General features: G+C 41.7%; 1 protein-coding gene across 5 annotated transcripts in view; it reads right to left on the bottom strand.

The window, feature by feature from the left end:
* Nucleotides 1–25050, bottom strand: part of PHYHIPL (phytanoyl-CoA 2-hydroxylase interacting protein like) — a 128634-nt gene that overhangs the window by 43302 nt on the left and 60282 nt on the right. The window contains exon 1 of one of the 5 annotated variants that reach the window (XM_040563673.1): nucleotides 12665–13049. The exons of the other annotated variants lie outside the window; for them this stretch is intronic. The gene's annotated coding sequence lies outside the window, so the exon portion shown is untranslated. Of the gene's footprint in view, nucleotides 1–12664; nucleotides 13050–25050 lie in introns of those variants that run through there. 5 annotated transcript variants of the gene reach the window in all.

Genomic DNA, 25050 nt, shown 5'->3' with positions numbered 1-25050 from the left:
CAGGAAAGTTTTAGAACAGCAGACCAACAAAAGTAACCAAGTAAGGTGCAGCTATACAGAGTTTTGGAGTTTAAATGCTAGTCGCCTAGATTAGCTCCACCATTTTGTGTGGGCAATAGCTATATTACTACAGTTTATTTCCTTAATTTTTTAGAACATTCACTACCCTTTGAAGCTGTAGCTCCTTCAAAATAATTTAGAGGTTGCACCAGTCTAATTATACACAGGTCTAAAGTGATATAGTTAATGTCATACAAAAACTGAGCACAGAAAACCCCTTTAATTTCTATGTACCATTAAACAGCACCTGCCAGGAATGAATTAGCCCTGGTATTAAGATAATACCAAAGCTTGTGTGTATTTTGGGAGCAGAGCCAAACGTTCATTTATAGCCAAAAATCTAGAAACATATTACTACTACCTGTGTGTTTACATGCATAAAATGCATACAAGCAAGGTTACTCAGAAAAGGCAGATATGGCACAGAGTAAGCCTAAGGAGAGGCGGAAAACTGAAATTCTTCAGCACTGATCAAGTACTTCTCACATTTGCCTAATAGTGCAATAGAAATGATGCCAGTGGCACTACATTACATCCAAATACTCCATTCTCAGCAGAGAGTTTGAGACCAGAGCGAAAATGCTCTGCCATAACTTTTTATCATCTACCCTGTGGTTTTGTTCTTTCATCAATAATATATCACTATAACCTTAGGAGAGTCTACGTCAAGCTAAGTCCAACGGTTAATGAGATTAGCAGGTATCAGACCCATAGGCTATCTATAGCCTGAGCACTAAGTCTCATGCCCTCAGGCATTAATAACAGGGCTGTCACAACCATCAAAAATGCATGTAGCTGGCCTCTACCTGAACTGCAAGCAAAGCTTCCTGCTTCTAGCACAGCAGCAGAAATGTGTCTGATAGAAATGTGACAGCAACTAATTCAAGGAGAAAAACCAGGAAGATGTTCCAAGATGTTTTTAGGGCTTTTCCTCATGCTTAGGAGGAATAAGGGATGCTTACTGACAAACGAGACACACACTGGGAAGCCCGGCTGTGAAAGCAGAGATTGCTTCCCCCACCCCTCTCACCAGGTAGCTCAAAACTGCATTCCTAAATAAAATTTGCAAAAAATGATCTTAAAAAAAGTGTGGTGACCACAATAGTTAATATGAAGAAAAACAAGCTATCTGGAGCTTGGTTTTATTTTGGTGCACGGTTCAGCATTTGAAACCTTGCCATCCAGAACTTCTGAGAACAGTAGTTACCGGCAAGCAATATTAAATAGCAGACAGCTTGGGCAAAGATGTTCACTTCCAACGTGTGGCTGTTTGGTTGCAGAACACAAATGCCTGGGAGGTGCCAGGAGTGTCAACACAGAAATAGGAACAAGCAGTAGGATCAGACTACAGTTGGTTTAGGATTTTCAGCACTCATTAAAATGACTGCCTGACAGTACTGTCTAAATGGAAATATTATGCGAGTTTCTGCAAACTGTGAATTCATCTTGGAGTAAAGCCTTCTTCCTGTATCTTGCTGAGAAAAACACATTATGCACAAATATATTCAAATTGAAATAGATCATGCAACCAATTTTAGAGAGAATGCATGGTCTTATCCCTATTTTCTCATTGTGGATTTCTCCACCTCTATAGGGATGGTGCTCTGAACTCCCTATTCCATCAAACATTCGCTGACCTTAACAGAAAATTGCTCATCTCAAAACACAGCTGAGCAGAGCAGCCAGCTGCCTTGCCTTCAGCCAGTTGTTCCCAAACCAGGGTTGCAATTCCGTGTGCAGCTGCAAGGGAGGGAACCGAGAGCGGGCTCAGTCCTCCAGCTCATCACGTGGTGGTTCCACAGACCATGGGAGCAAAAACTTGGCTACAGCAATGGTCAGGAGTATCTTCTTTCGCTACTTTTAAATTGTTTTCTCCTCTTCCTCCCCCTCAATCAGCCATGGAGACTTATTACTGCTTGATCCATCCAAACCCTAAGGCAAAGTTTTCAGCACTGGGCACACTCCTGCTGAGACAGTTTCCTATGAATTATAAAGTCGGGGCATTCAAGTAGTACATCAATTCCCTTCCCTCAGGCTGTCTTCATGAACGCTTATTCATCTTGAAATGATGGTACACTAAGAAGTCATTTAAGCTCTTAAGCTCCCCTGATCTCCTGTCACAACTTGAAGGCAAACAACCAAAAGGGGAGAAGGCGAATGCTTGGAAAGAAAACAAAACAAAACAAAACAAAAAAAAAACAACAAAAAAACCAACCTCTAGCCACAAACACCTCTGCTGTTGCTGCAACTGCCTTTAAATGAAAAGATCACTCCCTGAGCAGGTACAACAGTGTGTTTTGCTGTATCACTCATAACAACCTTTGATTCAGTCCAACATTTTTGTGGACAAAAGATGATTGCTGTAGCGTCCTCCCTGTAGGGGAGTTTGGGAAGGAGGAGCAACAGATAGGAAGCCCCTCTACAGGCACCCTTTTAGAGACCGTATAGGAAGAGAAGAAATACCAAAAAGATAGCTAGCCCTTTTCTGCTGTGGGAGGACTGTTGTCTATTTCTGACAAACAGAATACCAATCTGAGAGAGACATAGCAGCTTAAAAATATTTTTCCTGTCATTATTAACAGCAGCATTGGCAGCCTTTGCAAAGCACCCTTGTGTTTCAAAGAAAACATTACCACGTGAATGCTAGCAGGGCGCTTCCATAATGGCTAGCGAACTCATTTTTTACAGCCTTAAATCGTATCTTCCAGGCCTGCTGGATACCAGGGGAATTTGCGAAGTCACTTGTAATGTTCTACCTGCTAACTAAAGAGCAGACAAATGCCTGCGGGCTGGGCTGGAGCTGCAGGCGCACGATGCTCGCTGTGCTTCACTCCAGGAGTATAGATAGCACCGCTCCTCTTTCTCTCATGGCCTTTGCCACACGCCAACAAGCAAGCAGGAACAGGGAAGCAGCTGACCGCTTCTGATGCCAAGGTGGACTGTAACAGTCTGTGCTTGCCAGCACTTCTCAAAGGAAAGGAGAAGGCAATGTTCCTCTTGAGCCTTGTGTGAGGGCAGAGGGAAGGAAGAGGAGGGGAAGCTGATCTCTCTACTCTTTCTCCTCTTGTGGGAGCTAAGCAGAGGAAGCCAGATTTCAGTAAATGTATGAACATCCCCTTCCACACGACACGGCAGCTACAGCAGCATTGTCAGAGCCTCAAAGCCAGCTCTCGATGTTGAACTCCCTCAGTGTGGGCAAGACGAAGGCACAGGAGCCCCTGTGCACTCTGGTGCTGTTTCTTCCCGTCCTGGGGCACAGTCCAGTGGCTGGGACAGCCAAGGAAGCTCACACACCACAGAGGTGCTCTCAAGACCTCTTTGTGCTTCTCCTCCCCTCTCTTTGCTTACCAGTGCTTTCTGGGGGAAAGAGAAAAATGGAAGAACAGGTGGCACCTGCATCTTCCCCGTTTCAGAGATGACGCAGCACTGCAGCAGAGCTCTGCTCTGCAGCCACGTGCAGGTGACACTCCTCTCCACGAGGACAGAGCAGGGCACACCGAGAAACTCGGACTTTTAGGGGTGAGGAGACTTCAGCCAGAGATGCACCCTGCAACAGTGTACCCCCTCCTCATGCTGCCCTAGCTCCAGGTCCCTGAGCCATGGGAGGCCAGTGGAGGGAATGGAATCCAACATTTACATTATTCAGAGGCAGCTCATCGATCATCTAAGGACCTGTCCAGGTCAAGTTTGATTCTATTTTCAGAGCTGCATAATGACTTTTGATGACATCTGCCCACAACTGGCAGCAAGCATTGATGAGTATTGTAAACAACCAGTTTTCAAATGTACAGCCACGTGTCTACTTTCTGCTTCAGGCAGCTAATAAAGATCCATTGATGGGAGCTGCTCTTTAATATGGTAAATGATTTTAGAGATTACAGTCTTAGTTTATGTAATCTTATTACATAAGGACTGAGAAAGCAAACATGCAAAGAGCAAAATGTGAATAGCAAAACAGCAGGGGCTCTGTACCTCAACATAGGTATTGCATTCTTGAAGTCTTTTCTGAGTATCCAAAGCTAAGAAAAAGCCAACTGGAATAAAATTCACTGTCTTTTAAACATATACAAGAAAAATAAGAGTGGCACCTCTCCACAGAATCCTTCGTGATAATGCATTAACTGGCTAAATGGATGTTTGGTGCATGAAAAGGCAGGTAACTAAGTAAGTAACTTTTAATTACAAGTAAAACCAAAATAAGACTGAACAAAAAGCTACAAAAACTGGAGCCTAGAGATTGCAAATGGGTTGTTCGTGGGGTAGATTCTGGTTGGAGACAAATGAGTTGTTCCTCTTAACCAGCTATCACAAGGTGACACGCACCGACATTTTTTGCGTGCTGATTTATGAAACAGCGCTGTGCTACTCTGTTCACAGTCTCCCCATGTGCTGCATCAGCGGCTCCTGCTGTAAGCATGTTGCTGGCTGCTCCTAAGAAGTGCTGCATTCACACATTGCTGTTCATTCCTCAGAATCCAAGCTTGTAGTAGGGAAAGAGAGGGAAGGGCTTCAAATGTTTTAAATTTTGATGGCAGAGAGAGGAGAATGTGAAAGAAAAGGTAAAGAGAAGGGAAAAGAAGAAGCAAAAGCAGCGAAATAGACAGAAAAGGGAGAGACTCTATTCCCATTTTAATTTATATTTATTAGTCTGCTCTGTTCCTTATCTTTCCTTGCGATATCATGTATCATACTGCAAGCTTTGAGAACATTGTGCTCACCCAGATTGGCAAAAAGCCAACACATGCAAGACCTAAACATGCCAGAGAGATTAAAAATGCTCATGGGTGGAGGCTGTTTGAAGCAATGCGAGAAGACCTCAGCAAGTTTCACACCCACAGAAAAAAAGTCAAAAACAAGAGGCAGTCTGTCCTGGCTTCTGTGCATAGGGTATAGAAGGCTTGCAGATTTATGAAACTCAGTAAGTGATGGCTCCTGTGTTTTTTTTTTCACTGTTTTTATATGAGATTTGAATCAGGTTTTAAGAGAGGTGAGAAAATTCAGGGAAAGTATCCACCAGCATTTGCTCAAACTTTTTTATGAATTCAGTTCAACTGAGTTCAGAGTTCCTACTCTGTTTGCCCACTGTATGCATTCTAATAAACAAATTCAGTGGTGATGAGACTCACAGACACTGAAATTATGCAAATTATTCAGTGAAGGATTTGGAATAATGCAACAGTAAAGACTAGATTCTTAAAGACAGAGCAACTAAGGAAATGTCACCTCTGCTTTGCTGCTACATCAGTTATAAGCAAAAGGGCTCATGTGAGTTTTTCTTCTATTCAAAAAGCTGTAATTCTGACATTAGTTAACATTAAAGTGCTTTTCATGCTTGACTTTATCAGCCACTTGTATGAAAAACGCTGCCTAAACATGCGTATTTTATCCAAAACTTGTCATTTTTTTTCTGTTTGCATTAATTGTTCTTTAAAATACAAAACATCGGTTGGTGTGCATTTCCACGGCTGTGAGATCAAGACCAAACTCAAGGAAAAACAAGTTAAAGCTCCCATTATTGGCTTCATTTACAATGAAATATCACAGAGAGAACAAAACTAAACACAGTACTTGCACCTTTCTTTGCTTGCAGTATAGCTCCGAAGTACAAGGTAGACAAAATGGCCAAAAAGAGGGAAAAGAAGAAAAAAATAAACACCAAAGCTAGTGGAAGATAGGCTGTATGCTCTTATTTCATGGGGGAAAAACAGTAATGAGAATGTTGATCATCTAGCAAGATTCAGTCTATTAAAAAAATGAGGCTTTCACATGTTTAGTGTGAAACCAAATTACAAAATGTGACTAGAGATGTTGGCATGGCAGCTGACACTATTAACCCTGCTGCACTCCCTGGTTCTGTAACTCAGTGCTATTGTTAACAGACTCCAGTGCTGCCAGTCTCCCACTTCGCTGTCCTATGCCCACCACACAAACCTGTGTTCCTCGCTGGTGCTATGTATATACAACCACATTCATCCTACTTGAGATGGACTCCCTAAGACAGTTCTGGAGAGCTGGTAACCAACAGCAAGCAGACACATACTTGACTGACATTTCTAATAACAAATTTGCTTTCTTTGTGGGACAGACAGTCATAGCAAGAAAAAAAAAAAAGTTCGTAAAGCGTTTGGCTATCATCACATCAAGAAACATAGAGACATAGGGAACTTCAGAAGGCTACCATTCTGCTCAGAAATATCTTTTCTATTAACAAACTATCCATGGAATTTTTATAATGTTCCTACAGTGCTCCTCCTCCTTCCACTTGCAGCGTTGTTCTCCATCATGAGCAGTAAGTTGGCTGTCTGGATCTCTTCATTCACTGTGACATTTAGGTACTTAAGCCTAAGGCTCCAATGTCTTTTGAAAGGTTGCACAGGGTGGCAGTGCTTTGATTCAGAAGATGAAATGCATCCAGGCACTGAATTCTGAATTTCAATTACTTCTTGACCTATACCGACAATTTGCACTCTTTTTTCCCCCTCACTCCCTTCTAGGAGGGAGGCATTCAGTTATCCAAATATTTCTTTTGGACACAATATAGCTTAGTTGCAAAAATAAGTGAATGTATATGAACGGTAGATCTTATTTATGACTGCTCTGTTTCATATGTGATTGATTGCCTCCAGTAAGAATACTTAAATGGAGCTGAGCTATTTGTGTTGGAGGCAGTGGCTGCAGAGCAGTATCATTTGGCAGTCACCAGATAGCTGAGCTGTCTTAGTGCTCCTCTGTACGTGCCCAAGCAGACATTATTATTTTAAAGTCAGTAATACTGCATATTAGAATCCTGAAGTGACACTTTGTCTCTGCTTCTACAAACTTTTTGCTGTTCCTTCTACACTGAAGTCATGATTTTCATTCTCCCCCTCAACCCGCTTTTGCCAAGCTGTCTCTTTAATTTAGTCACCTGATAACATAACATGTAAATATTTCTGTATTTATCTATAACACCTATATATTTGCCAAGTAAGGAATAGAGGAAAAGGAGAAGTGGAAGGATAAAACATCTCCTCAAAAGTCCCATAAGATGGAGATTATGTTCTTTCTCCCCAGAGTGACAGCAAGAAGGAGGTTCACTGACTTCAACGAACAGATTGGAACGAAGGATCCAGCCCAATGCTAGCCTCAGCAGAACAGCACGGAAGGATTTTCACAGGAAGACATTCTAAAATGACACCTGAAACTTAATCGTACTGTACTTCAATATTAATTAGAATAATTAGTTGATACCTATTTTGATACTATCTCAAGTAATTTAAATGTAATATGCCCTGAGACTGTAAACAACAACAAAAAAAAGGTAACGATCTGGAAGAACACTTTATGTCCTCCACACAATAAAGGAATGGAACTATCAGAGGGTCTCAGCAGCAGAAGACCCCTGCTTTAAGAGATGTACATGTGGTTGTCAGTTTTTAGATTTTGCTTCTAAACTATTCAAACATCCAACAAAATAACATTACACCAGAACACTGACTAGGTCAGAACGGAATACTGGCAAATACCATTGCCATGTAGAGACCCTCCAGGATTTTACTCATGAGTAAATAGTTTCATGCAGATGCAAAGCAAGTACAGAATTAGAACTGCTGAAAGGATTACCTATGGCCTCCTCACATTTCATCTTGGCAGTAAAACATCTTCATGAGGATAATAAAATAATAGACGGTGATGGATTGTAAGAGCAGAAGCTTTTGAAAGCATTCAAACAAGGATGCACCAGAAGAACCTCTCTCGACTTAGTATACAAACTCCAGACAAGAATGGTACTGTGGTATTTTAGAGAAATGTTGGCATGTCATTTAGATATACTTTGATATTCTGTCGGTGTTCTGTTTCAGAACATGAAAGTGGCCATCACATTCTTAAAGAATGTGCATCAGAAGTTGCAGGTTTTTTCCTCATGCTTTGATGATCAACACCACCACAGAATGGTCTTTACACACCTCATGTTTCTCACATGTCAATACAGTATAAAATTCCAACTGATAATCAGAACGAATCTTCATGGACAGAGGAAAGCGATTACACAACCACAAAAATGGCACACACCAAATTCAGGTGATGTTTTTTGAACATGAGATGTAACTCCACTATTAAAATCATGTAAACATACTTAAAAATCAAAATGGACACCAATTCAGGTCTTGAATATGATCCTGCAGCATATTTTGCAGGTCGCCAGGCACAGACTAACTTAGAGCTGAGAGAAATACTTCTAGAGAGGGAAAGTTGTCACAGATGATCGTCACCTCCACTTCTCAGCACTGAGAAAGGGTATGCAGCTCCCGTGCTTTGCCTTGGTAAATACACCATCACAGGCTGGAGGAACATGATCTATGAACAGGAGGGCAAAACCTAAGGGTGCAGTTTAAATATAGATGCTGATTGTGGAAGTCACCTTATCTTGTTACAGAGAAGTACCACACCATGGGGAGTCTTCCGTAGATGCATGTTTCTACACTGACCTAAGCAACATGTCCTCAAGCAGAAACCCAGTCCCAGGGCACGATGAGAGGTAGGACCTGGGCAACTACAGGAAGACTTCTGCTCCCTTACAGCTATAAACATCGCTGTCTGCCTTACCTTCTGAATACAAGCACTCATTTTAATTAGGGTTTCATCTCCTACCTTTCTGCACCTGACCACTCCAGGGTATTTTCTTGCACTGAAAAAGTCTTAGCATTGCTGGGTGTGGTCTGGTTTGACAGACTCCTGTGGATCTACCTTCATCTTTTGTTTCCTGATGAAAATCTGCTAAATACGTGAGGCAGAAAACAAATTGTGTTTGAGCATTACTTGGATGAAAATGGCAATTTGTGGATTTGAGGAATAGCAAAGGTGCCACTAGAGTGTGTAAGTGGGCAGCTGGCACAGTAGCTTTTGCCAACATTTGTGTTGATGTGGGAGTAGAGCAATACGGTAGCTGTTAACATTGCACTCAATAAATCTCTCGTCATATGTGAAGACATGACTAGCCTTTTGGAGGAAGAAGCTGCGTATTCTCTGCATTTGCAGCAGGAGTTTGTGTGTAATCCCAGCAAGCATCAGCAGGCCTTCGTGGGTGCTTAAATACTGTATAAATAAAATTGCTTTCCTGAAATCTTGTGTGTAGTGAAACATGAAATAACAGTAAAATAATTCACACATTGAATTAGAGAAAAACAGTGTAATGCTCACCACTGCACCTTTTCCCAGCTGACTCAAGCCTTAAGGCAAAACACATGGGCCTGCTGCTATCAAGTGCACACGACAATTGTTGTTACTATGAGATTTGGTTTGTGTGTGCTATGTGTATGTACATCCATAAGGGGAGGCACTTAGGTTACTTCCAACATGGTTTTGTTGTTGTTCAAAACAGGGAGGATATTAAAATTACTGTTTCGGAGTAAGAAAATTGTTTCTGTTTCACATGAATTTGACACATTTCATAACTATTTGTGTTAAACAACAAATACAATATTGTAGGTAAAAATGGCACTGGAACTCAGTGGAGTATGTTTCTAAAACTATTTCTTGCCACAAAGTTTGAAAATCTCATTTCTTACAACTCTGACACAACGATTTGATATGTTGTACTATTAGGAAAAAACCTTCTGGCGTTATCTCGCAGAGCCCAATGCTCTGTATTTCTGCTGTACATGTTCCCTTAGAAGAAAGTAATCTATAATAAAAATTTATCATGACACCAACAACTGAAACTCCACCATTTTGAAGAGCCAAATTTTGAAGAGCAGAGATTTTCAAGAAATGTTGTCTGTGATGCTTCAAAAAGGTCAATTCACAGAAGCAAATAGCAATAAACATGGAACTAGAGTAAAGTCAAAATATATAACATAACCCTTGCTTGATCTTTTAGTCCATTTCACTGAAAATGAACATACTAGATTTAATAAGATGATAAAATCATTATTTGTTCTCAGGACCTGTAAAAAGACCCCAAGTTAACCAATTCCCTATTTTTATTTCTTCATATATTGTCTACAGATATCTGGCTGCTAACACGTACATTAACCACAGGGTAAACACACAGAAAAACATCAAGAAATTCTAAAAGAAATACAACTAAATGCCCTATTAAGCCCATTGTAAAACTAGCTGGCTAGTGAGGTGAAAGTTTTACAGGCTTTAGTAGTGGTGATTACCCAGTTTCCAAAACAGCTTCCAAAATGAGGATACATAACACCACTCTGCTCACAGAACATCACCCATGGTTTTATTTTTACATGCAGAAAATTCTGTCTTTTATGAAAGAATTTGAGAATGTAAGCTGTTGGGGGAAAAAAGACGGTACTAAATAACAGTACCATTTCAAACTAAAAAGACTCATTATAGTGCTTATGTTATCACGTAAAAAAAAATGCACTTACATGTGTATGAAATTAAGTCTTATAGTTTTACATGCAAATATCAAGAAGGGCCATTTACATTGTCTTACTGAAAAGTTAATGGCTTGCATTCTCTAATAAGATACTTTCAGTAAGCCTCATTAATGTTAGCTATTTACATCCACAGTTAATTGCCATAAGCACAAAGGAAGATACTTTCTCCACCCTACCCTTTTAGCCTAAAAGCTTGAATTCATATCTGTACAGAAATGCCAAACTGCAATATTCCCTGACACCAAAAAACAAAACACAAAGTTGCACCTTCTGAATGAAGATCGTGCAATATTGCTCTGGAAAGTGAGGTTATCAGCAGGCTGATTTTAGCAGCAGGCAGCCCAGACAGACCGGGGCAGGGGAAGGTCTATTTCCTCCTACCAGTGCGGAGACAGCCTGCTGCCTGAGAGCGGTGAAGAGCTCATGGGGCAGGGCTAGCCCCAAACTAGACAGAGGGGCAGACAGCCTGACTGCCCTGCGAAGTCACCGCTTCCCTTCCAGCCAGATGGAGTTGGAGACCCAGGCTGTATCTTAAGCCGGTTCACTCATATTTGCCAAGGAGGTAAAAACAGAGCCTCGTGCAGCCATCACTAGTCTGGTTGGACAGCAATGTGGAGGGATGAGACTGCTAACCGTCCTCTCCCTGGGTGCTTCCAGTGCCCCCAGGACACAGGAGAGCCCCATCAGCCTGCCCGCACACCCTCACATTTGCTGCAGAGGTGGCTGGGATGCAGTACGACCATGCTGGCTGTTCCCAGTTCTGATTTCTCCTTTCAAGCAGATACTGCCTGGTGAGTTAAGTCTGACTTGTAGCCACTCCAGGGACAGCGATCCTATCCTGTATTAAGTTTCATATGTTTTGTGCATTTGATAATGATAGGCTAAGGCTTAAGCCATGGCTGTATTGGCCACCTGTCTCCAGCATGCCTTCTAAGTACCAAACAAATTGTAGGAGAAATGTCAATAGGGAAATACTGTAAAATAGCATTTCATATAGAAAGTACTCTGCCATAACATTCACAATGAGTTTCTTAATCAAGCAGTACACAATTTAATACCAAAGTAATGACAGCCAGAATTCAATACCCCACATACTAGCTTTCCAATAAGAATTTAAATTAAAAAATAAAATAAAATCAAGGATGTTGACTCGTGAGATTCATGCAAACAGAAGGTGATATGCAGGAATTTGACAGTGTGGAAAGTGTTGAGAAATTTATAAACCCAAGAACTAGTCACTCTTCATTTTCCAGTCTACCACCACACCAATGGGTTTTACAGTCCTAAGAGTTAACGAAACATTTATCTGTACGGTAAAAGCATCTATTTCCCAAACTAGGTGCCAAAATAAATAGTCTAACACCCCACCCAGTAGAACAGATCATTCTGCACATATATAAATAAAACCCCACCCAGAAAACAAGCAACAACTAAACAAGAAAACCTTTACCCTAGAGCATCTGGGATCCAAAGGCATTCAAGTCCAAGAGAAGAAATCATGTTTGAGATTTATCACATGTTAAAGAGCAGGTCTAACCATTCTTCTAGGAGAGGACACCACCTGTTATATTTTCTTCCCAAATCACATACATGTACTCTCTCCACCCCAAAATAATTTAAAAAAAAAAAGAAAAAAAAAAAGTATTCTTTTCATGGAAGCAGCCATAACTTTTTGAACAGATGGGAAACCTGATGGACTGAGATGCAATGAATCCCTTACTTACTGATTTAAAAAAGGGGAAGTTTTGGTTTTGAAAGTTGTTTTCAAGACAGTTTCCCAACTCCACAGCTTAGAAGAAGGTCATCAGTGTAGAATACTGCAATTTTATGTTGTTAAACTCTGGAGACATAGGATCCAGACAAACCTACTTAATGCCAACAGAGTAAAAAATTAAAGAAAAAATGCACATCAGATTTGTCTGTACAACATGGGCATTCTCACTCAAACCCCTCAGGCATTGCATACGCAGGATTGCATCAAGGCCTTAATTCCACAATAAATCCTCCTCCTGCTCCTCAGTGCATCCCTCTTCCCTACTTCCCGCATATTTGAGCTTCTCATTCAATCTCACTGTCCCTGCAGGCAGTGAGTCATATTCTTCCAACTCCCTCAGACCCGGCTTCTCACTTCTCGTCATCCCTTCCTCTCCTAGTTGTTAAGCTCTTTTCTAGCTCCATTTCTTCCCTCTTTCCAGTCTCCCTCTGCCCCAGGACTGCCATACCTCATGCACAGTGTGACTGGCTGTGATCCTTGCTCGAGGAGCCACCCTCGCTCGTGCTGGTAGCTTCTCTAAGGGCCCTTCCCCTCGCAGAGGCTCTGCGCTGCCCGCCCAGTGCTCCTCCTCCAGCTCCCGCAGTCCCCTCATTTGGGCACAGAGAAGAGAGGTTTTGTTCGAAGTGGTGCTGGGGCCTCATGCAAGGAATGGTCCTGCCCACTGTGGCCAACAGCCAAACACCGAAGACACTGCAAGTGAAGGGACATTAAGGACCTGGGATGGTACTGGTCCCACCCCGAAGTCGGGCAGGTGTGAGCTTCGGGCTCTGAAGGCAGCCTGCCTCCGCCAGCCCCTTCACCATCAGTGCTCCTGACAACCTCCCTCTGAGCATCTACGCTTGCCCTGCTCTAGCACGGGGCAACAGAGGAGGAGGAGGTGGCTGTGCAGCCAGGCTTCCCGTGCCACACTGCTCCCATCATACTCACATTGCACAGAGATGATCTGGCTGCCTCTGTGGGGCCCTTTGGCAGGAGCCCAGCAGCAGCCTTTCTGTGCCACTGCTCACATTGTACTGCACGAGTATAAACATGGGCTTGTCCACAGAGCAATCAACAGCTCTGGAGGAAATCCATGATCATCCTGTGTCAAATAGGCTAGAGAAGCTGGGCAACTTTCTGTACACCAGCTCTTGCCCATAGCCTAATTTCCTACCTCTTGTAACAACATGGATGTTCACTGGCATCAGAGAAAAGGTGAGATTGTGATGGGACTACAATAAATATTCTCATAGTTTGATGCTACAGAATTGTCTTTGATGTTCCCCTGCTTTTAAAGACACTGGATAATGCTTAGCATTTCTCGGGACCATGCCATTATGCCACAGAGATAAATAAATGAGGCAGAAAATACACAGCACTTAAGAAGAAAAAAAGAGTCACCAGTGTGAGGAGAAAAACAGTTTTGGAACCAAAAAAGACCATCTCAACCAATCCTCTCTCTACCCTACAAATATTCAAAAGCAGTAAAAATGTTATCACCACTCTACTCCCTCCCATCTGAGCTCTCTTTGGCAGGCAGGATAAGCCTGGAAAGCACAGAGACAGGATCCTTCATCTGCCTAAGAGTTTTAATACTCTACTTCTTAATAGTGCATACTCTATATGCACCGCCAGTGGATTACATTAACTTTGCACAAATTTGAGTGACTGCACAAACTTCAAAGCCCAAGAACAAGAGAGCAAGACCAGAAAAAAGTCAGCACGGTCGGTCCTTTCCAAGCTTTGAGATCTCTAGCCCAGCAGAAATTCCCCATGGCTACCTGAACTTCCAGTTTGGACTTAAACCCCCTGGGTTCTCCCTCCTGCGCAGGTACTGGCCTAGTCTTCTGCAAATACCGGATGGCAAACTGCCCTAGAGCCTCACCACATATGGACCAAGACTTAATGTTGCTCCTGCAGTATGCTGTGGGGAAATTCCAGTAGTTTTAGGAGCTGATGTATGTGCTATAAACCAAAACTGTGTTATTTCATTTAATCCTGTTATCACTCAGGCTGAGTTGCTTTGCCTGTAAGGAGAGACTGCCCTGAACATAGAGCCTGAAATCTAGGGCAGCATAGGGGTGCAAGCAGGACCGACAGCTACTCCCCTTTGCCCACCCCACTGCAGACCAGACAGAGGGGAGAAGTACACACGCTATGTATATACTGTAAGATACTGCTTTAGTTGCCTTTACAACAGAATGGGGCATTTCATGAATAGCCCATTTTCCATACGGACAAAAGGCAGGATTCTCCTGTCTGCCTTCCCAGTTGTCGCAGTAGTCAGCTGATCAAGTGCTTCAAGACCCCATTTGGAAACTGATGTAAATTATCTTTATTCCACTGTCTTCAATGAAGCTAGACAAATTCACACCCACTGAGGAACTACTATTCCTGCGATCTTGTACAAAGGAATATAGTTGCAAAATTGAAATGCAAATATGGCTATGAAAAGAAGAAGAATCTTTCTCTTCCCTAAAAGCTGTTACCCCATCAGTTTTCTAAAGGATCACAAAACTCTAGGCTACAGACTTTATTCTGTATGTGTTCCTTCTTGAAATTAAGATTGCTTTAAACAAGCCCAACCTCTGTAACTTTTCTTCTTTCCCAAATCAGCTACTATTTCCTGTTCTGCATTTAGTTTTTAACGAGGAATTAAATATGTACTCTGATCAAAAAATCAATTTCCTTTTGAATTACCCAAGTGTTAAAACCGCATTTCTGTGGTAAAAAGATGACGCTCTGAAGAACAGAGCCATCTACAGAAATCTTTTTGATAATGGCGTCCTTCTTTCAAATCCAAACATTTCCTTGATGTAGAATACAAATTGAGCTCTAGTGTACAAGTCAGCTAGGATTTCAAAGTTGGCCTTTATACTTTGCCATTAATTAATTCCGTCCAAGAAATTCAAACAAAGATACAAACAAAAAAGTTCTCTAAATACGTTACATAAGGCATTCAGAATATTCCGATTCATTCCCCTCCAGGAACACAGCAGAGTCAAAGAATAGTGTACACAGCATGTTTAGACTGTATAAAAAGCACTAGAAACTGTAAGAACAGTTTTAAACCCATTTATTTAAAGCTCTCCATTATAAGAGCTATTGTAGAGTATTTGCTAATCAATCTACACTTCTGAGTTCTAAACAATTACAGGCTTAATGAAGTGTACTTTTCTTCACTTTCAGAAGCAGGAACAAAGAGTTTCCTATTAAAAGGGAGGAAATGAAAGCAGAAGGCAGAAGACCTCTTCCAAAATTTACTGAGGCTACACAGCAATTTAAATATTAAATAGAAAATCAGCAACTCTTACTTGACATCTCTTCTTTTAGGGCAAAAAAAGAGATCTGGGAAAGATACTTTCCTCCCCAATGCAGCTGTGCAGCCTGAAGCCAGGTAGGATGAATATTCTCTCCATCACAGTATGGAAAGCCTCCCAAAATCTGGCAGGGAAAACTCATACAACTTAGTCAATTTTTTATATCTCATTTTGTTGCCACTATCGTAATATAACCAAAACAGAAGCTGAGAACTGGAGTCAGTAGTCAGCCAGTATAGAGAGATCTTTCAAACTGGGCGACTGACAATGTTTTTTACTGGGTAGTAGGAAACACAGCATGGAATAACAACAGCAGATGCCTATTCAGTCTGAAAGCAAAGCAGGATAGCTTTTCCTCAAGATCTACTTAAACTAATTTATAGATTAACGCAAGGGAAATGTGCCCCCTAAACTCTTTGCTGTAAAATTTTCTAGTATTCACTCACCTGAAAACAGATCTAGTAAACAGAGGAGAAGGCAGAGCCACAAATGCTATGTCAGGCCAAAACCAACGTGAAAAGCAGACTTTGTTGTGCTCCTCAGTACTCAGCAATGCACAGATGCCATTTCCCTCCCTGTCCCTCCAGTGCTATTGTGACAATCTTTTATAAGAGACCACAGAGCAAAGCTGACACCACACAGCGCTACAAGCACCATTAACCTCAGTGAGACTACCCACATCCATTTTATTTTTTAACTCCTACTCTTGTCTCTTTATTCTTTGGAGCCCACCTCACAGAGAAACAATTACTGTAAGCTTCCTATTTGGGCTAGGATCTTATCTGTCTTTTTTTTTTTTTTTTTGGTAACCCATCTGGTTATTTTCTTGTAATTTTGTTTTATGTGCAATTAGATCTAGGAGTCCTACTGTATGACTTATATGACTTCATTTTTAACACTCCATTGCAAACATGTAGCATGTGAAAGGAGGTATTTCACATTCTTCCGGCATTTTAGTTAGAGGTAGACCTACAATCATGGACTATCTTAGTAAGGTTTTAGGTTAGCATCACTTGTAGCATTTCCTAGGACAGTTTCAGAAAATACAGTTCTTGTAAGGGGCATGGAAGTTAACTCTGGTGCCTATATGGGCATAGAGAAGCACATATCTTTCCAATTTGCATTTATAATTGTTTATGATAAGCACAGCTTAGGATTCACTGTATTTCCATCATGCAAATTTAGATATATTTTTTAATATACATTCTAGTTAGGGGAATCTGTTTAAATATTCAGATTGCCTTTATGCACTGAACCACCTGCACTGAAAGGCATAGGAAAAAAACGTTCTTTGACATGTTGTCTGGAAATTTGGTACAGTGTATCTTTGCATTTATATTCGAAAAAAAGGATAAATGACTTCAGGAAATATAACTAATAACCACAAGGATTTTGTGAAGGATAAACCAAGACATCTGTGAGAAGCAATGAAATGTTGATCTTCATGGGACACAATCAAGTAGGAGTTGCACCCTAAACCAGAAAACAAGCTAAGAAGTGTTCATGAAACCATAGTAGCCTTTGATATTAATATGGGTTTCAGAGGAAAGGTGAAATTCCAGTTTTCTTAAGGAAACAAAGTCCATATGTTAACGCATAGTTATGCGATGCATAGCCAGGTATTCAGACATGAAAAGAAGACTGCAGCATTCGTCCAAGAAAAGCAGTATCACGTGAATAAAATGTGTGGTTTTCTTGTGACTACAATTTATAGACTACATAGTCTGGGGTGGTGACAGATGAACACTTCTGCTGCATAGTGTGGGATGATTGCCTATTATGCTGAGGGCTCTCTGTAAGGAAGGTTTCCATGACAGCATTCTGTGTATCATTGTTATTTGGGAAATAACATTGAGTTTTGATCTCTGACTTCTACAGATTTGTTGTTCCCATGAAACATTATAGCCAGGCAGAAAAAAGCCAGGGCTAACATGCATATTTTACATACAGCCAGAAATGCATGGAAGTGATATCCCCGTGATAAACTGTATGACTATGTGATAAACCACAGAGCTATTTGACAAATGCACCCATTAAACACCTTTAATTACTTTTTCTACTCTCTGTCCAGTAACCATTCTGTCTTGGGGCTTATTCTGTTGTTATATTTTTGAACAGGTTCAGACAGCTGGCACTTCCTGCCTGCTCACTACATTAAAATACAGACATTTTCTTGAAAACTACCTCTGCCTCAAAGCCCAAGAGAGGTTAGGTTCAATCCTGGGCTGAAAAAAAAAAAAGACTTTTCTATACATTAAAGTGTGATAGCTTTTAAAGCACGGTAGCTCATTCCATAGAGCTGAGGATGCACTTAGCACTGAACAAGAGGGGAGCACTGGGAGAGGAATGGCCTTAAAACTGCTTCACAATCAGATGCTCATAAAAGTTGTCCCAAATAAGTTTTTAATCTGTTTTGCAGCTCTTATTTCTCTGTGTTTGGATGGGGATTTTCCAAGGTGTCTGAAGGAGCTAGCCGCCCAATTCCTATTGAATTTCAGTAGCATTCTGCCTCTTAACTCTGACGTGCTGCTCTGAAGGCTATTAGACATGAAACATAGCCTCCCTACGTGAGTTTAAACTAACAGTGAGAATCTGTGATTTTTCAAGAGCAAGGCCAAAATACGGATCTTATCTGCAGCAGAGAGCTCCTGTGTAACTTCCTGTGGAACTGAGGACTTTCCTAAATCCACCTATTAATCTGATAAAGCAAACTATAGTATCACATTATGCATATCTGTCTGTAAGCATGTATGTACAATTTACATACAATAAAATACCTAACTAGTTGCAATCTCCTTAAGGAGCTTTTCTCTTAATCCCTTTGAATTTCAAAGCCTAGCTAAAATTGCAGGGTGATTTTAATTGTATACAAGATTTGAGCTTGGATAAGCGATCCGTATGGATTCTTAATCTTTTGTGGGCAGCCATTACTTGTTAATCAGTGTAAAAAAGAATTCAATAATAAATACAAAGAAAGGTGTACATTAAAAAGTCTGGATTTTCTGGTACCTTTGAAGGCACAGCACACATACCTCTGACAAAGGAAAGCAGATGCACTGTTTTCGAAATGCAACTTCAATTACTTGATTTGCCCACATTTCTTAGAGGATTATGAGAAAGATCTGAAGACATGGCAAACAGAAAACATGATCAGTACAGCATTCTCCCCACTCTCCCTTCCTAGAGTAAATCCAGAAGTGTTTTTCTATATAAATGTCAGCCAGGAACATTAACCACTGGTGTCCCACTTTCACACATGCTCCTCCCTTTCAAGCTCCAAATAACCCAACAGAATATCACAATACATATTTCCATCCTTACAAATGCCTATCAATAATCCTGCACTGTGTCAGGAAAGCTGTTTTGCTGGGATATGGCATGGAAACGAGCCACTTGCTCTCCTTCTGAAGAATGTACACATTTAACTTGTGAAAAGCTTTTTTGTGTAAAGGATGACCTGATATCCTTTGCTAACATATAACATGAAACTAGAGCTTCCGCCATGATCAACATGAACAAGATGCACTGGTGAAACGACAGATAACCCGAAACTTACTTTACACAGAGCTATGGCATTTAGCTGACAGACCAGGGCTAAGGGGGAGACTAAGGCCCTTGGCACAAGTGGTGGCAATCGTGCTACTTATGATAATAATTTCTCTCTCTCTAAATTTACCGTAAGAGAAGGATGAGGTAAAGTCCTGCAGGAAAACACACAGGTGAAGTAGGGAGAAGCTAAGTTTATTGTAGTCCTTTCCTTTATCCAATACTAAGGGAAAACAATACTTTAAATCTTCTTCAGAGTCAGGTGATATGCTCAAGGGAGTCCTCTTTTTAACATCACTCTAGAAAACTCCACCTTGCACAAGTCCTGGGAAGATAATCAAATGCAAACCTACAATCAAGGGCAAAATAAAACCAACCCAAGAACAAGTTTTGATGATAAAGTGTTCCCAATCCAGACAACCTGGACATATGCCACATTCAAGCCAAAGTCACAAATAAAAACAAAGTGTGAATTAACAGGCTGCAGAGGAAGCCAGAGAGGATTTTGGACTCTGTGAAATGCTGGCACTAGACAGCACCTGAGCTGCAGCAGGCTGCCTTCCCTGGGCTGGCTCTCCTGCATGGGGAAGGCTGAAGGAAGGCAGCAGAGAACAGGTAGAGCTAGTACCCACATGCAAGCAGAGCAGCAGATTTCTGCAAACTGGAGCATATAAGTGTGCAAAGCATGTAGATAGCTTATTTTAAGGTCTGAGCACCACAGGAAAGTGCAGATAAATGTTATCTTGGAAAGACTTTCACTTCTGAGAATACAATGGCAGCATAGGTCCAGTTCCCATGTACTTAGCATGTTTCTCTTAAAACCTTGCACTGCAAAATGTAAAAATATTTCTTCAGGCCAGAGAGGTCAGGTTCCCTTCTACTTTTTTATTTTATTACCAATGAAAATTGCAATGAACACCTGAGCTGTAGAAAATACACTTTAAAATCCCAGCTTTCAAATATACATCATTTTACAGAAGCTGGCAACAATGTATGGCTCCCTACTTGTTTTGAATCTCCTGTCTGACTGCCATGGGAGCTAGCTATGTAATATCTGATGCTTACAATTCACTCATCAGCAGCTATTCTGACTTTTTTTTTTCCCAAAAGAGAATGCTATGCAACTCTAATCAGAGTTGAAGTAAATCAATACAAGCCCTTACTTTCATTATATTTAAATGGACAAATGATTTATTGATTTGTATATCAAATTTAGCACACATATTTTCTGTTTTGTCTGTTGTCTGTCTGCTATAACTGTGTATCTCTAGGTCCAAACATCATTCAGTACAAAACAGAGTAATTCCAGGAAGATAATCGAGCAACAGTATTAGTATAGGACACATTTATTTTATGTTGTCTTGAAGTTTGTACTATGTAGACATCTCTACTTGAAAATACTGAAGTAAGGTAGTGCCCTGAAAAAGCCATTAAATTGGAATATCCTTATTTTCAAGGGTTTTTTAACAAGGTTACTTACTGGACCTAAACATGATGTGGTATTTCTAGATATTGAAAACTAATTTACAAGTAAAAGCTAATTTATCCTGTGGCATTGATAATCAGTTGAAAACAACAAAGAGCTGATTAAAGAACAAAGGCCACATCCTCTACTGCCATGTATCCTCTGCATAATATGCCTTTGTCTTGATTTTTTTTTTTTTTAAACTGTGTGGTCTGATTATACATCTGACATGAACTGATCACTAGAGTGAGAAATTACGTAGGATTCATCTCACTAGCCATGTATACATTAGAGAAGATTTAATTTAACAGCCATCTAGGCTCCCTCTACAACCAATGCAGTAGGACAGGGACCTCACCACCCATCCTCATATAAGGATCCTCTCCACTGATCAACCTCCATCCAGATGGTGGACTTTGGCTAAGAACCTGTGGTTTAGACAGCCAAATACAGAAGATACGAATTGCAGCTTTGGTGAAAGCTGCTGTTCTTTCCTTATTTTTGCAGATTTGACCCAGCCCTAAGGCCTTGCTTCAGCCATGCGTTACAACCACGAGCACTGCAGCTCGTTTCCGTGAGATTAGTGTGCTCTTACAGCCAGGCAGAAACAAAAGGGACTTGCTGAATCACGCCCTCAGTCACAGACAGACTTGTTCACTTGTTGAAGGTTGCATAAATCGTGTGGGGGCCTTAGAGGGGGGCCTACAGGAAAGCTGAGGAAAGACTCCTTGTCAGGGAGTGCAGCAATGGTTTTAAACTAAAGGGGTAAACTAAAGGGGTAATGGCTTTAAACTAAAAGAGGGTAGATTTAGATCAGATATAAGGAAGAAATTCTTTACTATCAGGGTGGTGAGGCACTGGCACAGGCTGCCCAGTGAAGCTGTGAATGCCCCATCCCTGGAGGTGTTCAAGGCCAGGCTGGATGGGGCTTTGGGCAAATTGGGCTGGTGGGAGGTGTCCCTGCCCGTGGCAGGGGGCTGGAACTGGATGGGCTTTAAGGTCCCTTTTGACCCAAACCATTCTATGATTCTATGATATCCCATCCTTAACAGGCTTAATTAACACAGTGTTAAGGACAAAAGGCAACCCTACAACTGTAGTACCTCTAATATATTTGAGAGGGGCTTTTAGCACCTTTGACCTTTCCTTTCACAGCTGAAGTGCAGAAATGTCAGTCAGATTTATTTCTACTTGGATGAAAGGAAAAGGAACATGAAAAATAAGTTAATATCGATGAGCCGTAGAATGATTGTCCAGTATGGAGGTGTCATCACCTACTAATATCTTATTTTTTTCAGGAAAAATAGCACATCTATTATACATGTTCTGTGTGTTAGCAACACGGGATTTGGGGTCAGAGAAGTTTTATTTTTGCTAGATGAATAAAAACATGATCCTATGTGAGTGACTCAGTGCTGCTGTGTAAGCTTGTAAGCATTTTCGCATGAAAGATGAAGGCATTTTAGATGAGCCTACTTGAATCACTGCTGTCCTCTCAAGCTTGAGGACATTGTTCTGAAGAAGACAGAATTGAAATGCAACAGGATTTGAGCTAATGTGTTATTGGAAAAGAAATCCACCAAAGCTCAGTTAATAAGGTTTCTTTACTCCAGTGCACAACTCAGCGTGGCTGTGGAAAAGGCCTCTGGTTAAGATTTCTTCTTGAACTCTGACTCCAGTGACACAGTCTTCCTGAGGGCAGGTACAGTCATTCTAAACTCATCTCAGTGAAGTGGTAGGTCTGAGATGTACAGCAAAATGCAGGTAATTTCACAGTGATATTTTTAAGTTATTGCAACAATAACAGGTCCATCTGTTTCTTCAATCATTACTGCAGGCTTAACGAGAGACCTATATTTTTTTTCTTGCCTCCGTCAGGCCGCTGGGGCAGGAGAGGAACTCCCCTGGGAGCCCAAGGATGCCCTGCCTGCCAGGCCCTTTGCTTGGAGAAGCCCCTGCTCTTTCTGGCTACCAACTGTGCCCCCCACATGGCCTGATGCAGTGCAAGGAGCTACCTGGCTAGCAGGGCAGCAAGCAGCCTATTGCATGGCTTTGCCTCAGGGGATGGCATACATGGGGAGCCTTGGGAAGTGGAGAGCTGTAGGGGAGTCCCCTTTTGTAAGAACTGGCAAATCCCCTTGTCACAAGACTGGAACTACGTACGGCCTTTACAAACTTTGGACTAGTATTTCAGGCGATGCTTCCCACTCTCTCACCAACCCAGAAAACCATATTAGCAGATACTGCACAGATTTTAGCAATCACGGTCAAAGAGAAAAATCCTGCAAAAGTTTATCATCTTACACACGCAGTCATGCCTACAGGACAACCCAAGTAAGACACTAGAAGCTTGAGAGAAAAGACGCATTTAACAGGCCCCTATTCTCTCGCCACCCCCGACAATGTGTTTCTCTGTTGGCTTTGCTTCCCCAGGCAACTGTGCTGAGGCTGCAACACTTCTTCACGCAGCCCAAATGCCGCTTTCTGTTTTGCGGAGCTACACAATTAGATTTGCTTCAGTAGTTCAAAAGTTCAACAGGGAAGAGCTCCTGTGGAGAGGAGAGGGCGAGCAGCTCGCGCTAACAAATGGGTGCTTGCCTTGGAAAATAGCACGTGTCTGTTCGCATGCATCCAAACTGCAGGCTGCAAAAGCATCCCACCGAGAGCGAGCCTGGCAGGGAAAGCAGCTTCACAGACCTTGGAGTCATCAAGAGAAATGCAAACAGGAGCCAGAAAAAATGTTTTGCTACTTAAAGGACAATTGTTATACAATCCTTGATAAAGTTTATTGTACCGATTCATGGAATCAGGAGCGAAAACAGTACCCGGTTCTGTGAGTAGAGCATTCAGATGTTAAATGTGACCTCAGCTCTGTGTTGTTGTTGTGACAGGATAGAGAAAAAAGGACATACAAAACTCCCAGCTAAGACAGGGAAAAGAAAAGCTGGTAGCTGAAAGAATCCCAGCTGCTGCCTAAGGACAGTCACAGTACTAGTCCAAAGGGAATCTCCCACGTCCAAGTCCACATCCAGGGCAAAAATTAGGACAAAGGTGGAAGTACTGAGGAGGTTTCAATTATTGTGCCTCGCTAAGGTCGAGCAAAAGTATTTTCAGAGCAAATGAATAAAGGTGTGTTATTCTTCACCAGAAAAAGAGAAAGTCAAAGCAGCGTTATTCCACAAGCACCACAAATTACAAAGAAATACCATCCTCAAAAGTAATGTTCACTGCCCTGCTCTACTGGAGTCAGAGAGACTTCATTGGCACTGCAGGAGAAGAGTAAGACCTATACATACAGTATGCACAGATACAAAGTTTTCCACACCAGTCTACTACATTTATATAGCACCTCTGATCCTGAAGAGTACAAAAACTGTTTAATATACTCTCCAATGTTAACAGGACTGTTCAGTTGCCAGCACACCTGAACTTCTCTACCACAGCACGCCAGCCGCCAGCTCCACTGCCAGGACAGGTGAGCTGGCAGCACGCAGGCACATGGCCCCGGTGGGTGCATAGCCCCTCTGAGCCCCCCCAGCGCACAGGGCTGCTCCCAGCCCTCACGCTGCCTTCTAATGGAGCACCCTAGCAAGCTCCCCATCTTAGCTTTACTCGCTGCGATAGAAACCCGCAACACTTCCCCTGCAGTGGGGCAGATGCTAGACAAACTGCTCTCCAACTCCTGGAGGCACTCAGGAATGGGGGACAGGGAGGGCAGTGGGCAAACCCGCACTGCCTGGCACACAGAGATGTCCTTGATGCCATATAACCCATTGCCCATCCAAGGGTGCAATGAAACCCAGCCAACTGTTAGGCTTTTCTGAAGCACTGCTCCCTGCCCATGGCTTACAGAGGAACGGGGTGGAGTAGGCACATCTTGGGCCACCACCTTGTGGGTAAGCTACACAACCTGCTGAGCTTGAACAGACCCAAAGAAATGATGTAGAGCTGAAATTAATCTGTAGAGTACTCCCAACCTTTTGAGCCCAGTGTTTATAATGTTTATTTATGACTTTTTTTCCCCCACATAATATAGCTTGAATGATGAAGTCAGATGCTGGTAGTGAATATTATGAGGTCAAAACATTTTATACACTGTGGTTACCAAAAAAAGAAGAAAACAAACCAAACCAAACAAACAAACAAAAAAAAAAACGACAAAAAAATAACCAGTTACTTAACTCTGTGGTTTACAGAAAGTGCTCTTAAAGTTATTTTTTAAAGGCACACCAGACCTAGAAATATTCAAGTTGGGCGGTCAGTATTTTTATTTCAGTCTCATGCAACTGGTGGAAAATGGGATCAGACAAACCATGAAAGCTTAAGCCTACCTCTGGCTGCATTTCTGGCAAGAAATCATTGCTCAGCCTGAAAACGCTGCCATAGTCTACAATAAGACAACTGTGGCTGAAAAGTTATCTCAGAGATGTGTCACTTTTAACATATGAGGCCATTATCATGAGGCAGAACTAAGAAAAAAAGTCCAAAACCACTGAAGGCATTTTGGCATTTGTTTTAGACTAA

Source organism: Cygnus olor, chromosome 7 (assembly GCF_009769625.2).
Source record: "Cygnus olor isolate bCygOlo1 chromosome 7, bCygOlo1.pri.v2, whole genome shotgun sequence".
Classification (NCBI taxonomy): Eukaryota; Metazoa; Chordata; class Aves; order Anseriformes; family Anatidae; genus Cygnus; species Cygnus olor.
This window is presented reverse-complemented; position numbering and strand designations above follow the sequence as displayed.